Consider the following 18,405-nt stretch of genomic DNA (forward strand, 5'->3'; position numbering starts at 1 on the left):
TTGCATTTAAAGTAATTATTGGTAGGTGTATACTAATTGCTGTTTTGTTAATTGTTTTCTGGTTGTTTTTGTAGTTCTTCTCCGTTATCTTCTTCTCTTGGTTACTTCCCTATGGTTTTATGTATTCTTTTAGTGTTATGTTTGAATTCCTTTCTCTTTATTTTTGTGTATTGTTAAGTTTCTGGTTTAACCATGAGGTTTGAATACACCGACTTGTATACATGGTCATCTATTTTAAGGTGATATTCTCAAGTTTGAAAGCATCTAAAAGCTTTGCATTTTTACCGCCCCCCCCCTCACATTTTATGTTTTTGACATCATATTTTAAATCTTTTAATTTTGAGTATCAACTCATTGTGGTTGATTGCACTGCTTTTGTCTTTTAACTTTCAGACTAGCTTTTCAAACAGCTGATCTCATACCATTCCTATATATTTGCCTTTACCAGTGAGATTCTTTTTTCATATATTTAAACATTTCTATTGTGACCTTTTCCACTTAAAGCAAATCCTTCAGCAGTTCAGTTTGGTGGTGATGAACTTTATTTTTGCTTTACCTGGATTTATTTCTCTCTTTAGTTATTTCTCCCTTTAATTCTGAATTCTTTAACTTTGCCAGATAGAGTATTTTGGACTGTAATTATTTTTTCTTTCATCACTTTACATATATCCTGCCATTCTCTTCTGATCTGTTAAGTTTCTGCTTAAAAATCAGCTAATAGCCTTACAGGTTTACCTTGTGTGGAATTTCTTGTTTTTCTCTTGCTGTCTTTGAAACTCTGTCTTTTGCTTTCTTAATTATAATGTATCTTGGTGTGAATCATTTTGGGTTCATCTTATCTGGGACTCTCTATGTCTCCTATATCTAAATGTCTCTTTCTTTCCCTAGAATAGGGAAGTTTTCCTCCATTATGTTTTCAAACAAGTATTCTTTTCCTTTCTCTCTCTTATTTTTCTTGGACCTCTATAATACAAATGTTAGTATGGTTGATGTTTCTCTATGCTATGCTATGCTAAGTCACTTCAGTCGTGTCCGACTCTGTGTGACCCCATAGATGGCAGCCACCAGGCTCCCCCGTCCCTGGGATTCTCCAGGCAAGAACACTGGAGTGGGTTGCCATTTCCTTCTCCAATGCATGAAAGTGAAAAGTGAAAGCGAAGTCGCTCAGTCGCTCAGTCGCTCAGTCGCTCAGTCGCTCAGTCGTGTCTGACTCTTAGAGACCCCATGGATTGCAGCCTACCAGGCACCTCCATCCATGGGATTTTCCAGTGGGGTGGAAAATGGAGTGGGGTGCATGGAGTGGGGTGCCATTGCCTTCTCTAGAAGTTTCTCTAGAAGTCCCTTAAATTCCCTTTATTAAAGAAAAAAAAAAAAACTTTCTTCTCTTTGCTTTTCTGATTGGATGATTTCTGCTATTCTCTCTTCCATGTAGCTGATCGTCTCTTTTGTATTATCTAATCTGCTACTGATTCCCTTTTTCAGTTATTGTATTAATCAGCTCTGATTGGTTCTGTCTTTATTTTCTAAGTCTTCATGGAAGATCTCACTGTATTTCTCCATTTCTCTTCTAAGTATACTGAGCATCCTTATGACTATTTCTTTGTATTCTATGTCAGGTAAAATATTTACCTCTGTTTCATTAAGATTTTCCCTCGAGTTTTATTTTGTTCTTTCACTTAGAAAATATTTCTGTTTTTTCATTTTGTTTGACTCTTGGCATTTGTTTCTATGAATTATGCAAGATAGCTATCTGTCCTGGTCTGAAGGAGCAGCCTTGTATGGGACCTTCTACTGTGTAGACTGTTTGCACCTGCTAGCTTTGGCAGGCTAACTGGAGCTGGAACAGGTGTGAGGCAGGTGAAATCTCAAGGTACGTTGTGCCAAGTCTGCCTTGGCAGGTTGGCAGGATTTAGGGTGGGCATGAGTTGGAGGCAATCCTGAAGCTGCCTTGGTGGAGCAGCTAGAATAGGAGTAGGCTCTGGCTGGGGGCAGTCCCTGGGTCTGCCATGTTGAGGCCATCTTGGTAGAATGGCTGGAGCTGGGGTGGCTGTGGACCAAGGAGAGTTCTGGAGGTGATTCAAACAATGGCACTTGCCAGTTCCTCTCGTACTGGGGAGAGTTCCAGTAGTTCACTGCCCGTTTAGCAAAAGCTCTAAGGTTAGTAAATGGATTTCTTTCCATATAATCTAGGTGCCCTTTAAAGTAGTGTGTTATTGTTTTTATTTTATATTTTTGCTGTGTCTCAGGGTGGATAAGTCTGCACTCAGGTCCCTCAATAATACCTGCCCCTGTTGCAGGTCATGTTGTCAAAGGTGAGGTTTCAGTGTATAGTGTTTCTCTGTCTTTCCTACCAATTTCTATGTGGTCCTTCTATTTGTAGAGCTGTTCAGTAGCCCCTCAGGATGAGTTGCTTTGTAAATAGGTGCAAATTGAGTGTGTTCATGGGAGGAGATGAGTTCAGGGTCTCTCTACTATATCGTCTTAGACCTCTTCCTGTATTTATGATTCAACTTCTAATGCCAAAGCAGAGAAGGAAGAGCTCAGCTTCTGGGCTTTGTGATATACACATATAGCTCTGTTGATGCTCAACAAAAGCTTTTGTAATTTCTAAAGTGCCATTATTAAGTAGACAACTTCAATTATTGTGATAACACAATGCTGTCTCCTAAGTTTATACAATCCTCGTGAACTTTTTATTCTTTTTGAAGTAATTGGTGTGTGTCTTGTCACTATTGTCGTTGTTAAGTTGCTAAGTAGTGTCCAACTTCCAACTTCTTTTGTGACCCCCATGGACTGTAGCCCACCAGGCTCCTCTGTCCATGGGATTTCTTAGGAAAGAATACTGGAGTGGGTAGCCATTTCCCTCTTCAGGGGATCTTCCCAACCCAGGGATAGAACCTGCGTCTCCTGCATTGGTAGGCAGATTCTTTACCACTGAGCCACTTGGGAAGCCCTCTTGTCACTGTAGAGGGAACTTAAATGTCTAGAAGGGGGGTCCATCATCAAGGAAAAGTGTGAGGAAAAGTTTATTGAAAAAAGTACACAAAGGTCAATAAAAAATGTAGGTCCCATGTTGTAAAAATGTCTGAAAATGTTTCAAAATCATTTTGACTTGTAAACAGTTTGAAAGGAAAACTATGTGTCTTATCACTCCTTTGAAAACTTTTAAATAGTTTCAAAATGTGGGAGGAAATAAAAACAAATAATTTCCCTGAATGGCTAATTCTTTAGAATGCAAATATGAATTGAAGATGTGCTTTAACTTGGCAATTATTTGCCTCATTTTGATTGGAGCAAATGGTCTAATGTGATCAGTTATTTATCATTGTGACTCTATTCCACAGGAAGATGGGGACTAAGAGACATCTTTAAAATTCATAGCCTATCCCTTTATTCCTCAAGAAGTGAATTTGTTCTTTGCACTTTAAAGACTCACCACCTACAAATTATTCCTAATAATGAAAGTAATCAATCTAAAAGATATTATTAAAACTTGAAATCACCTTTAAATCAAACGATTTAAAGAAAAGTATTCATTAACTCTGTGCTTGTTGTGTGTCAGGCAATGTACTGGGTGCTAGAAATACAAAGATGGACTGAGCAAAGTTCCTGTTCAACAGAGCTTGCAAATGAGTAGGAAGAGAAGATGATAAAAGGATAAATGTGGTGAGTGCAATAACAGAGTTACCTACCCAGGCATGGCAAATGAAGAGTGTCTAGTGTGCTAGGAGGAGGGAGAGGTGAATCTGGAAAAACCTAAGAGGAGAAGTGACCCTTGAGCTGGTTCTTAAAGATATTCCAAGAAAAGTTGGCAGCGCACCTCAGCATACAGAAACCTGAGAAAAACTGTCCTGGAAATGGTTTGGTGTACACCCAGTGTGTGAAGATCAGGATGAGGTGGAGAGAAATGATGCTGAAGAGGTTACAATGAGCAAAATCATCAAGGACTTATTCAACATGCCAGTGTGTTTGGTATTTTATTTTATAGACTCAGAAAAGACATTGAAGAATTTTAAGAAATTAACAATGAAATTTGTATTTTTAGAGGCTTTTGTTTAGGAAGCGCTAGGAGAACACTGCTCTGTACAAGATCTAAATCTAGGGACACAAATCTCCTAGAAATGCTCCTAAACTTCAAAGTTTGTTCTTATTCTGTTGCCAATGAGTGTCATAGAGTGAGGGGAGAGGAGTGTTATAATCAAAGCAAAGACTGCAATGTAGAAACATGTAAGTGGCGATGACAGTTGGAGTCTAAATACTCTTGTGATGGTCTCCGGTTGCCCTGTGAGAAAAAAGGGGAGAATGCCACTGGAACCATCTTCCTCTTCGATACCACTGTCGTTCCCTTACCCTCAGTACCCGACAATGTTTCTAACTCTTCCCCTCCCCCAATGTCTTACGTCACTTCCCAGGAAATGAAGTGTATTCTTCACTGACTTGCTAGCTGCTCAGGTCCTCAGCGTGGATATTTTTCTACAGCACCTGGGAAATTACAGCCATTGCTAGAAAGTCTAGAGCAAACCGACCACCTTGTGTCTTTGAGTGCCAGCTGTGTCTTTGGGATTAGTGGTTTGGAGGCTGGGCTGAGCAGGAATGCAATGAATTTCTTAGGCACTGGAGGTCAGTGAGCCAGACTTCATGGCAGAATTTTACCAAGCAGTGGCTGCAACAGCTGGTAAAGAACGTAAGGCATTAAAAATCAAAGAAGATAGCCAGAGATAGTGGAGTCATGGCCACAACTTTACGGAGAGAACTTTGGATGTATCACTTAAAGATCTGGGAATGGTGTCCATCTGAGCAAATCCACATCAGCAGTCTACCTCCTAGCTTGTTTCTTTCCAAGAGATGTCAAACCATCAAGAATTTCAAGACTTCTTTTGCAACTATAACTGAAAGGAATCTATACATTATAACTCAAGTCTACTATTGGTCCATGGGGTATCAAGTAGAGCCTTTGTGCTCCAGAAATGAGAGAAGGGAGTACATGACCTTACTAAAGGTCATGTTTTTATAATTTAGCTGGATTGGGATGGCTGATTTCACTGTCATTACCAAGTGTTGGAATAATTATATGATAGCCCCATTACCAGCTTTCCTAGTGATGATTTAGTAAAATTATGGAAAAATGAGGAGACAGAGATGTTTGTTCCTCTATACTGATGTTTGTTTGAATCCAACAATACTTTTTCTAAACTATATGTGAAATCCTTGGAACTGGTAGCAGATGCTCCTATCTTATAAGTGCTCTCTACAACAATATGAAAACAAATTACATTCTTTAAGGTTGAAGGGTTTATTTTTTCTATTAAAATAAATAATGAATTTTCAGAAAGAAAGAAGACTGCAGTGTAGTGAGGTAAACACTATGTAGCTGTTCAGGTTGCAATGGAAAGTCTAAGGAGAGAGTAAATCATGTGGAAGGGAGTGGCACTGCTTTCCTGATATGGTCATTCTTGAAGGGGACCAAAGGATGTATAAGAGGTTTTTTTTTATGTAGGAAAGGGCAAGGAGTAACCCAGAGATGCATATGGAGGAAGAGACTTTGCATGATTCATGTTAGAGTATTACAAGTATTTATAGTAGTAGGAGGGAAAGTATGGTTGGGAGATAAAATTGCTTAGGTTGCAAGAACCCAGATACTGAAGAGCATTGTATATCTGAAGGCACAGAGTTTGACCTTTATTCTAAAGGGTGTGAGATGAATGGCAAGCTTCTGCTCTTTTTTAAAGATTTTATTTTATATTGGAGTATAGTTGATTAACAATGCTGTGTTAGTTTCAGGTCAGGGGAGTTGCATGATTAGATTTGCTTCAGCTGTCTTTATTTGTCATTTCTTCTTTCTCCCCTTTGTCATATTCTCTCCAGTACAGATTTATTTACAGCTCTCCTCAAACTGATTTTGAAAAGGTCACCAATGACTTCCATCGTGCCAAGTATAGTGGGCAACATCTTTTATTTTAATTTCACAGCAGCATTTGACAAAGGTGACGACTCTTGCCACTTTCATTTTTTGAAGTATAGTTGATTTTATAGTGTTGTGCCAATCTGTGCTGTGACTTAGTTACACATATAGATACACATTTTAAAAATATTTTTTTCCATTATGGTTTATCATAGGATATTGAGTATAATTTCCTGTGCTATACATTAGGGCTTTATTGTTTATCCATTCTAAATATAATAGCTTGTATCTACCAACCCCAAACTCTCAGTCCATCCACCCCACCCCACCAACAACCTTGGCAACCACAAGTGTGTTCTCTATGTTTATGAGTCTGTTTCTATTTTGTAGATAGGTTTATTTGTGCCATGCTTTAGATGCCACATATGAGTTATATCATATGGTATTTGTCTTTCTCTTTCTGACTTACTACACTTCACATGATAGTCTCTAGCTGAGTCTATGTTGCTGCAATATTTCACTCGTTTTTATGGCTGAGTAGTATTCTGTTATATACACACCACATCTTCTTTGTCCAATCATCTGTCAATGGACATTTAAGTTGTTTTCATGTTTGGCTATTGTAAACAGTGCTGCTATGAACATGGGGGTACATGTATCTTTTTGAATTATATTTTTTTCCCGGTATGTTCTCAGGAGCAGGATTGCTAGATCATATGGTAATTCTATTTTTAGTTTTCTGAGGAACTTCCATACTGGCTGCTTGGGTGCTAAGTTGCTTCAGTCCTGTCCAACTCTTTGGGACCCCATGGACAGTATATAGCCTGCCAGTTTCCTCTGTCCGTGGAATTCTCGAGGCCAGAATGTTGGAGTGGGTATCCATGGCCTCCTCCAGGAGATCTTCCTGACCCAGGGATCAAATCTACGTCTCTTATGTCTTCTGCATTGCAGGAAGATTCCTTACCACTAGTGCCACCAGGGAAGTCCCCATATGGCTATACCAACTTATATTCCCACCAACAATGTAGGAGGGTTCCCTTTTCCACACCCTCTCCAGCATTTGTTATTTGTAGACTTTTAAATGACAACCATTCTGACTGGTGTGACCACTCTCTCCCTTTTGAAACAGTCTTTTCTCTTGGTTTCCTTGACATCATACTCACCTGATGCTTCTTGCAGCTCATTGCTACTTCCTTTTTAGTCTCCTTTTCTGTGTCCTCAACCCCTACTTGATCTCCAAATATGAGAGTGCCTTGGTCCTCATCCTTTACTTTTCTCTAGTCTACTTTTACTCTAGGTCAATGACTTTAAATATTATCTACATGTCAGTGACTCCCAAGCTTTATATCTCTAGCAATGACTCTCCGTCAACCTCCATATTTCTTTATTCAACTGCCTATTTGACTTCTGTACTTGAAGTCATGGTACTTATTCAAACTTAATTTGGCCAAATAGAACTCTTGATTCTTACTTGCAGTTGAAAGCTCTAAAACCTCCTCCATCAGTCTTTTCCATTTCAGAGAGTGACACCAGTATCCTCACCCTGTTACTCAAGTTACAGGTTCTTGGCTTCCTCTTCCCACCCTCCCCCCATTTCTCACATTCAATGCATCAGCAAGTCTTATTGGCTTTAGCTCCAAAATATATCCACAGAATACCTACTTCTCTTTTTTACAGTCATCATCATCCACAGCACCGAATACCCTAGTTATACTTTAGCACTAGACTCTAGATTGATCTGTTTTCTTTTCTTATTTTTCTATAATCCATTCTACATAAAAAACCTTGAGTGAGCTTTCAAATCATGAATTAATCATAGCTCTTCTCCTTAATGCATTTTCAATAGCTTTCCATACTATCTATGTAAATTAAACTCAAACTTATGTCCTACATGAGTGCCCTCTGTATGACTCACTTATATCATCCTGTACCGCTCTTTCTCTCTCTCATCCTCTTATCATAGCCATGCTTGCCTTCTTCTCATTTCTTAAAGATTTTAAACTTGCAGCCATCCTGGGTACACTGACTGAAATACTTTGAGCCCAGACCTTTGCATGAATAGCTACCTCTTATCATCCATTTTTAACTGCCATTAACCAAGAGCCCTTCATGACAACCCAGTCTTCCAGTCACTATCTACAACATCATTTAATTGTACTTTCTTTATAATATTCATCACTGTTGAAAATTTCTTTATTCATTTTTTTCTCACAATTAATATCCTGTCTAAAAGATCAGGTTTGTGAGCAGCAAGAACCTTGAATGTTTTGTTCATCAGTGTATTCCCTATGGTTAGAAAAGTCCCTGACATATAATATGTGTCTGGTGAATGACTAAGCAAACTATTATTCTAGCTTCAAAGCCAGGGATATCCTGGAGAGAAGAGAAACTAGATGAAACAAAGGCAGGATACCATTTAGATGAATTTTCAGTTATCTAGCTGACAAATGATTAAAACCTTGACTGAGGCAGTGGCTCTGCAAAGGAATAAATCTAAGAGGTAATAAGAAGGCAAAAATCTACAAGGCTTTAGGACTGATTGTATGCTGAGGATAGAAGAGATGGTCTAGCATGACTGTACTAATAACTGGAAGCATTACGGTTATATTCATGAAGGTAGGGAACACATGAGGAAGAGCCGGAATGGTTATGAAGAGCAGAGAAGATAGCTAATTTAGTTTGTGAAATGTTGAATTTTGAAATGCCTATGGCCTCTCCAGGTAAGAGTATTCAGTAGAGAGTCAGAAATATACTTATGAAGCTCTTTGATATATTGATATATTTCTTTTAACTAAAAAAGTATCTAAATACAAGGGAAGATAGAAAGAATGTTAACTCTAATAGAAAAATGTGTAAGTTTTCTCTTCTGAGAAATAATTCCTTATCCTTGTTGCTCTCAGAGTACTCTGTGTGCTTATAACGCTGTGTTGTAATCAATAGTTTGCTTGGCTAGCTCCTCAATTAAGCCATGAGTTCTGCCAAATAGAGCTGAATACAACAGATAATACATGATAAATAACAGTTTCAATCATGTTGTTGTGGTTGTTTACTTGCCAAGTCATGTTCGACTCTTTGCAACCCCATGGACTGCAGCGTGCCAGGCTTCCCAGTCCTTCACTATCTCCCAGAGTTTGCTCAAACTCATATCCATTGAGTCAATGATACCATCCAACCATCTCATCCTCTGTCGTCCCCTTCTCCTCCTGTCCTCAGTCTTTCCCAGCATCAGGATCTTTTCCAGTGAGTCAGCTCTTCACATCAGGTGGCCAAAGTATTGGAGCTTCAGTTTAAGCTTCAGTCCTTCCAATGAATATTCAGGGTTGATTTCATTTAGGATTGATTGGTTTGATCTCCTTGCATGTTACACATGCCACGCCCCCCCCTTCAAATTTCACAAATGACTTCCCACTGCCTAAAAGTTAACTCCAAATTCCTTAACATGATACTGAAATCTTGACACAAATTTGTCTTAAGTTATCTGACTAAACTATACTCTCTGGGGTTTCTAAACTCTTGAATGAACTCTCTGTTGAGACAAACCAAGTCATGTGCATTTCTCCAGGGTCTGAAAATTGATTTTGTCTGTGTTCTAGAATTACTCTAATTCAGGGATGATGATTAGTATTAACAAAGCTCACAAGAGACTGATGTATAAAGCCAGAATGTTAATGCAATCATTTACATTGAGAAATTTAATTGCTGAGAAGTCCTGATGTTCCTTGGCCTGACCAGCACTTTGCTCCCTTTAGGCAAACTACACAAGAAACCTAATTATCAAAAAAGTTGCTGGGTGAATGTGTAGTCAGAAAAGGAAATTACATGAGTGGAATGGCTAATGGCAAGGCTCTTCCAGCCTGGCTATCTATTGACAGAACAGCATCTTCACATTAGACCCTTATTTCAATTTGTCTTAGTGCCCTAATCTGGAGGGTGCTCAGATGGGCAGAGCTGTCTGAGCATCATATGCAGTTCTCTTTAGATATGTTAATAGATTCAAGAAGTTTGGAATCAAGGCTTTTTAGACTGGGAGGCTTTGTCTCATTGGGGTGACTATGTGCATTAATCATGTGTTGAATCAGAGTTTAAGTTTCAGAAAGCAGTATTATTTTCTCCACACTCACATTTTGGAGAAGTATCTCACTGACACCTCAAGTGGTAATCTTCCTTGCTCCATGGCCCTGCTCAGGACCCACCTCCTCTGCCCTCCAGCCTCAGAATGCCTTCCCTCCACTGAAATCCTGCAGCTTTTACTATGGATGGTATACAGCACATAATACTTGTGATTTCTTTTTAGCTTTTGGTACTCATGTATTGTCTTATCATCTGATTTGTAATTCCTTGGAGGACAGAGATCTGCATTCAGTATGTGTGTAAGTAGGTAATGATTAGCCTCTTTTTTTTTTTATTCTTCTCAATATAGTACCAGTTAGAGCACCTACTCCTTGGATGGCATTCTGGTACAAGGAAAGGGGTTGTTTCTTCCATCAGTTCAGTTCAGTCCAGTCACTCAGTCGTGTCTGACTCTTTGCGAGCCCATGAACCATAGCATGCCAGGCCTCCCGTCTATCACCAACTCCCAGAGTCCACCCAAACTCATGTCCATTGAGTCGGTGATGCCATCCAACCATCTCATCCTCTGTCGTCCCCTTCTCCTCCTTCCCTCAATCTTTCCCAGCATCAGGGTCTTTTCAAATGAGTCAGTTCTTTGTATCAGGTGGCCAAAGTATTGGAGTTTCAGCTTCAACATCAGTCCCTCGAATGAACAACCAGGACTGATCTCCTTTAGGATGGACTGGTTGGATCTCCTTGCAGTCCAAGGGACTCTCAAGAGTCTTCTCCAACACTACAGTTCAAAAGCATCAATTCTTAGGTGCTCAGCTTTCTTTATAGTCCAACACTCACATCCATATATGACCACTGGAAAAACCATAGCCTTGACTAGATGGACCTTTGTTGGCGAAGTAATGTCTCTGCTTTTTAATATGTTGTATAGGTTGGTCATAACTTTCCTTCCAAGGAATAACCGCCTTAATTTCATGGCTGCAATCACCATCTGCAGTGATTTTGGAGCCCAGAAAAATAAAGTCAGCCACTGTTTCCACTGTTCCCACATCTATTTGCCATGAAGTGATGGGACCAGATGCCATGATCTTAGTTTTCTGAATATTGAGCTTTAAGCCAACTTTTTCACTCTCCTCTTTTACTTTTTCATCAAGAGGCTCTTTAGTTCTTCTTCACTTTCTGCCATAAGGGTGGTGTCATCTGCATATCTGAGGTTATTGATATTTCTCCCGGCAATCTTGATTCCAGCTTGTGCTTCCTCCAGCCCAGTGTTTCTCATGATGTACTCTGCATATAATTTAAATAAGCAGGGTGACAATATACAGCCTTGACATACTCCTTTTCCTATTTGGAACCAGTCTGCTGTTCCATGTCCAGTTTTAACTGTTGCTTCCTGACCTACACACACATTTCTCAAGAGGCAGGTCAGGTGGTCTGGTATTCCCATCTCTTTCAGAATTTTCCACAGTTTATTGTGATCTACACAGTCAAAGGCTTTGGCATAGTCAATGAAGCAGAAATAGATGCTTTTCTGGAACTCTCTTGCTTTTTCGATGATCCATCGGATGTTGGCAGTTTGATCTCTGGTTCCTCTGCCTTTTCTAAAACCAGCTTGAACATCTGGAAGTTCATGGTTCACGTATTGGCTGTGCTTAAAAATGTCAAGCTTCTTTAATTTGCATCTTCTTTCAGATGAGTTTTCTATTAAAAAACTAAGTAAATCCTTTCTCCATGTCCTGAGAAGATAGTACATGACCTTTATTACAGGGTGCCAATTGTAGCAATTTGGACTTTATTTTTTTCCAGACCTGGATCACAGGTCAAGCAAGTGGTCATAACATTTTAATGACTTTTCTCTGACACAAAAATAATGGAATAAACAGAATAAACTGACTTTTTCCACTGGGACCTGTAAATCTTTGACCTGCTTTGACATAGCATATTTACATCCACAGTCCACACTGTGTACAGTCATGCCCTCTGTGGATACTTCGTAAAAACTAATTGAATTGAAAAATAGTCTGAGATGTATTCTATAAGTTTTAGTAATTCAAATAGCTCAGAGAACTCTGACACTGTCTTCCTGTTACCCAAGCATCTTGTTTAGGAATTTGAACCCCTGTATCACACCAATATCATCTGAAAATGGTGTCGGATTTGCATAACTTCAAATAGGGTAGAGTGTTAATAATGACTTTAAAGTCCTGAAGTTTAAACCTATATGTAATGCTTCACTTCTCTGTGATGATTGGGCTCAAATGCTGTGGTCATTATCCAGCCTCTTTTGAGGGTCACCGTTGTACTTATCCATAGGATCTATGTCACATTTCTTCTTCCACATCTTTGTTTTCTTTTATTCCTTCAACAAATATTTGTAGTACACCTTACTCTGTGATAAGAATTATGCTAGTTGGTAATAATACAAAGATAAAATGTCCTTGTCCTCAAAGAATTAGCATATAGTAGAAGAGATAGGCAGTGGAAAAGAGTTTACTTCAATGTGGGAAGTACTGCCATGGAAGAGAGAAGGACCTAACTCTCAGTGGATGCCTTATGTGACAGCATCACATAAGATTAATTTTTATTTATTTATGTAAGATTAATTTTTATTTATTTATATAAGATTAATGCTCTTCCAAAGATTAATTTTTATTTATTCTCACTCAGAAGTTATTGACTGATTATCTATTATGTGCCCTCTGTTCTCTGGGCATTAGAGATACAGGCCACATGCTGCTTCTCTTGGAAGGGGAAAGAGACAGGGCAGATAACATCTGAGAAATGAAGATGACAATTTCATAAAGTGATAAGTATGAAGAAGAAAATAAAACAGAGGATGTGTTAGTACCTGGCCAGAGTGTGACTGGGAGCATTAATTTAGATTTGGTGGTCAGGGAAGATCTTTCTTTGGAGGTGACGATGGAAATGAGACTTGAATGATAAAGAGCAGCCAGCCATGGGAAGATTGAAGACACTGCATTTCAGATAGAGGAAGAACAAAATGTAAAATCCCTAAGGTAGGAATGAGCTTCTGTGCTCAAGGAGTAGAAAGAAGGCCCCTGTGAGCACAGCATGGTGGATGGGGGCAGGGAACTGGGGAGGGAGTGTGGGTTGTTAGGAGAACCCTGAAAGCACATTCTACTAAGTGCAATGGAAAAGCTATTTGAGGGTTTTAGTAGGAGAGTAAGTTAGTCTAATACATTATAAAAGCTCATTCTAACTACTGGAGAATGGCTTTTAAGAGTCCTAAAGCAGAAGCGAGGAGATCAATAGGCAGATTTTGCAGTCATTGACGTGAAGGAGTCAGTGATTTGGCCTAGGATGGCAGTAATGGAGATGGAAAGATGTGAATAGATTCAGACATGTTCTGGTGGCAGTGTTTATTGATATGAAAGGTGAGGGAAAGAAGTCAGAGATAACTGCTGGATTGTGACTAGCTGAAGCTCCAATATTTTGGTCGCCTGATGTGAAGAGCTGACTCATTGCATAAGACCCTGATGATGGGAAAGATGGAAGGCAGGAAGAGAAGGGGACGATAGAGGATAAGATGGTTGGATAGGCATCACTGACTCAATGGACTTGAGTCTGAGCAAAAGGAGACAGCAAAGGACAGGGAAGCCTGGCATGCTACAGTCCATGGGGTTGCAAAGAGTCAGACCTAACTTAGTGACTGAACAACAAGATGTGTGACATGAACATTTGGGCGTATGACAATTCCCCTTTCTAAGAATGGAAAGATTAGGGGAGATGCAGGTGTGCTGGTTCAGAAATCAAGACTTCTGTTTTGGCTGGTAGGTTTTATGTGCAAAGTAGATATTCATGTAGTGATGCTCTATGTGAGTCTGGAGGTCAGTGAAGAATAAAGTGAGAGTGGGAGACTGAGAGTTGTTGGTCATAGGCATTTAGATAATATTAATATTTAAAGCCGAGTGTCTGGATAAGATCACTTAGGAGGGTAAAGAAGAGGCCCAAGGACAAAACTTTGGATTTGACAGCATTTGGAGGTCAAGCAGAGATGAAGGAGCAGGCAAAGGAGCTCTCAGTGAGTTAGGAAAAGCCAAAAGAATGCAGTGTTATAGAAATTAAGAGTGTTATAAGAGTTTGTTTTTTATTTACTTATTTTTAAAGTTGCCAACTGTGTTGACAGCTTTGAAAAATCAGGCAAGATAAAGCCTGAGAAGCCACCACTGGATCTGGAAACATGAACATTGTCAGAGACCTCATCCAAAGCAGTCTCAGTGATGTCATGGGCACTCAGGTCTGGCAAAGGAAAGTAAGTTAGAGACTGTGAGGTGAAAACCCGGAGGGGGCTTCTAGAGACTAAAACTTATAATTCATTAATTATAAGTTTATAATTATAGATTATTTATAATTAATTATTAATTAATTATTTAAAGATTAATTGTAATCTTTCAGTAAATTTTATCAGAGGGTGAGTGGAATCTGGGATCAAAGTAGAGTTTCTGAAGAGGAATGATTCTAGGACACAGTAGTGTGTGGAGCTGGAGATGATCCAGGACGCTGATAATGCAAGAACAAGGGAAACCTATGGACATGAAGTCCTGAAGACAGAAAGTGAAAACGAAGTCGCTCAGTCATGTCCAACTCTTCGCAACCCTGTGGATTGTAGCCCGCCAGGCTCCTCCGTCCATGGGATTCTCCAGGCAAGAATACTGGAGTGGGTTGCCATTTCCTTCTCCAGGGGATCTTCCCAACCCAGGGATCGAACCCGGGTCTCCTGCATTGCAGGCAGACGCTTTAACCACTGAGCTACCACAAAACTGGAGAGTCTGGCCTTTGGTAGAAACAGGGGTTCCTAGTCCATAGTACAAGATGGTAAGCAGGGAGTAGACTAGAGATATTGAGTGTCAGTAGTTTTGGTGATGATGAGAGATTCTTACTGCTTGCTTTTAACTATCTAATGAATTAGGAGATAAGTTATCAGACAGGGATGAGCTTGTGGTGGTGGCAGCGGTGGCAGGCCCAGGTGTATAAGGACTGAGAGGAGAAAGGGTGAAACAGTCATTTTGGAAAGTGGAGAAGTGAGCATACATATATGATTAATGCAGAATGTATACATATATATTATGTTTCCCATATTGTTCATTGTTGTTCAGTCACTAAGATCTATCTGACTCTTTGCAACCCCATGGACTGCAGCATGCCAGGCTTCCCTGTCCTTCACTATCTCCCAGAGTTTGCTCAAATTCATATCCATTGAGTTGGTGATGCCATATAGAGAATATTATTCTAGTCTTAGAAAGATTTAAGAGAACCTGAATATTGTTCTGATGGATCATAAATATTTTTAGACACAGATACTGAGATAGCTGGAGTTGAGGGGCAGTACCCTGGGGTGCCTCACATAGATGGAGGGTCTGGAATAGTATTTTGAAGGAACATACCGTCAGATGAGACAGGAAAAGTGTGTATCATGCAAAGTGGATTTGGTTAACTAGATCAGAAAGCAGAAGCTAATATAAAATATAGCTGAAAAATAGAAGGGGTTGGATCTGGTGTGTGAAATATTGGCAAGATTTCATTTCAGTTATAATAGAGAGGGGAAAAAAGAGGTTTAGGCAGATTCTAGATCATACATTAATTTATTCTATCATTCATAACTCTTTTAACTGTTATACACTGTGGGGTATATAGAAATGAATAAGACACAGGTTGTACTCTCAATAAACTTGAAATTTAAACTACTAGCTTTAACAGAAAGCTACTTCTCAGTAGAGGTGTTAAAGCGCAATTCAAGGGGACAGAGTAAAATGAATAATTACTCCTGATTAGAATGATCAAGGAGTGTTTCTTGAGGGTATTATTTGAGCTGGACTTTGCAGGAGTAGAATCAGAGAATGAAGAAGAAAATCAGACTTATGGATGCATGTTGCAGATAGAGTTTTCCAGAACCAGATGCTGAGATGGAGTTTGGGGTATGAAAAGAAGAGGAAGGAAGTAGAATTACATAGAGGGAGATGTCAGTCTGTTACCAGACCCCACAAAACCTCAGCCCACATTTTAGGGAGCTCTGCAGCAAGGACTGCCCTGCTGGGGGTCCAGAGTAACTTTGAAATGGCTGCACCTTTATGAGCCCACCTGACTCAGTCCCTGATTTGTGAGCTTCTCAGGAGGAGTGAGTGGTGGAAGTGGACCCTGAAGATGCTGTCAACTAGAAACCGTCTGCAACCATATCTGCTGTAGCCATTAGCAGCTTCTTCCTTGAGGGGGAACCTGGGTAGTGCATCTTTGTGTGGAATATAGTGTGTAAGTGCATGGTATGTCCCCTCATGGTTCCAGAGGAGTTGGAAGAGAGACTAGGGCAAAAGATCCTTGGGGAATAAAACTGGACAGATCGTTTGGGATTATGATTTGCAAGTCATGCATGAGCACTGGAATGTTTTTGTTCCTATGAGGATCTTAGGTCTATATAATGCTTGAGTGCTCTGCTTTTAGGAACGAACTCCAGGTAGTGGACCTAGGGCAGCAGAACCTCTTAGAAAGAATAGTTGCCATAAAGCAAGCTGCCTAATGAATTTGGTAGTGGGAAATGAAAGGTGGGGAAGACCACACACTATGTCCATTTTCATTTGGATCCCTTGTTCTTGGATAACAGTGTTTATGATGGTTCACTCAGCAGAGACATCTAACCTTTCCCCTTTAATCACAACTAAAATGTTTTGAGGGGACCCATATAGCCCCTCTTTTTGAAAAAGCTAAAACATACCTGTGTCAGAAGACTATATCAGCATATATTTTTCAAGTATTTTGGGCTTTCCTAGTGGCTCAGGTGGTAAAGAATCTGCCTGCAATGCAGGATATCTGGGTTCAGTCCCTGGGTTGGGAAGCTCTCTTGGAGAAGGGAATGGCTGCCAACTCCAGTATTTTTGCCTGGAGAATTCCATGGACAGAGGAGCCTGGTGGGCTACAGTCCATGGGGTCACAAAGAGTCGGTCACAACTGAGTGACTAAGACTCACTTTTCTTTTGTTCTTGTGCTTAGGCTGTTTTGGCATTGAAGGGATTTGTTTTCCACTTGCTCTCCGTCCATCATGATTGATAGTGAATTCTTTTGGCAGGGGAATGGGGAGGGAGAGATTTTTCTGTTTAAAAATTAGAGATAGTCGGTGTCCAGAAGGATCAGGAGACGAATGAACTGGCTCAGTCAGGAAGCCAGGGTGGGTGGAAGGCAGCAGGCAGCTTGCAAGAATTTGGGCCTGGGGTGTGGTGCCGTCTTGTGACTGGGCTGTAGAATGTTAAATGAGGACGCTGTTAGCATCCCAATGTAGAATTTCTAAGTCTTTCAGAAACCAGCAGTGGAGCAGGTGACCAAGTCCAAATAGAAGCACAGAGGACTTGAGAGTATAAAGATAGTATCAGGAAGCAGAAAGGCCAAGCCTGGAAGACTCATATTCATTCACTAGCATGCCACTTTAACTGCTTCTTAATGTAATGACTCTGCAGGGCTTTGCTGCCGCAGTTATTTTCTAGTTAGACTCATGGAAAAATTACTGAGGAAATAACATCAGATTTTATCTGGATATTGTTATTTAGTTTAACTCTTTTCCAAGTTGTATATTAGTTTTCAAATGGTTATTTTGCTTGGTTAGTTAAATAAGAAATTATTATATATCTAGTATATGCAACTGTCAGAGATGCCATCCTATTTTGGTCATGAACCCATCACTCAAGAAAGACCCTTCACTTGGTATGAGTTTGCCCAAATTCCATATATAGAGTCTCAGAGAAAAAGGAATAAGTTTTTTATGTTTTTTAGGAATAAATTTTTATTGCTAGTCTTATAAACCCGAATGAGCAAACCTCACAGCTCTACATTTTTAAAGTCTAGGCATCATAAAATTAGACTAAAACCTAATAACACACATCTTACTGTCACTTTAAATTTATTTATTAAGAATTTATCAAAGATGTCTTTGTGTTTCATGACTTTTGATCACAGACATCACTTTACATACTTTGGCTTGTGAATTCAGATCATTATGGAGTTTATTTCAAACTGGAAGTCAGTTTATTTGGCCAATGTCTGTAAGAATCAATTTCTTCATGTTAGTAAAGTTGTGGCCCTTCAAATTATTATTTATCTTATGTTTTTAGTAATTTGTTGTTTTATTCTTCACAGGATGCTTTTTGTCAGACATGGTAAAAAAAATAAAGCTGAAAAAAAATAATATTTGCTAAAAATTTAAAGTAAAAAAATCCACACTAGTGGTCTCCATGTGTGTATTTCTTAATGTTTTCTTACTGAAAACACTCTGTCGTAATGTACATTAACATTTTATAGGTCCCTCTAGAATATAATGGAAAGTTTGCTCCCTGCAGTAAGTAGTGAAGGTACTGTTATTTTACAGTTGTCTCTTTGATATCACAACTTGTTTTTTCAGATTTCAGGTATCAAAGTTACAACTGCATAAACCATCTCCA

At 39.4% G+C, this 18,405-nt stretch overlaps 1 protein-coding gene and 1 pseudogene across 1 annotated transcript in view; both read left to right on the forward strand.

Annotated features, from left to right (window-relative positions):
* SLC44A5 (solute carrier family 44 member 5) overlaps positions 1-18,405 on the forward strand; it is a 230,561-nt gene that overhangs the window by 61,981 nt on the left and 150,175 nt on the right. The window lies entirely within an intron of this gene.
* On the forward strand, positions 4,303-4,722 carry LOC102265129 (uncharacterized protein C14orf119 homolog; annotated as a pseudogene).

Source organism: Bos mutus, chromosome 3 (genome assembly GCF_027580195.1).
Source record: "Bos mutus isolate GX-2022 chromosome 3, NWIPB_WYAK_1.1, whole genome shotgun sequence".
Classification (NCBI taxonomy): Eukaryota; Metazoa; Chordata; class Mammalia; order Artiodactyla; family Bovidae; genus Bos; species Bos mutus.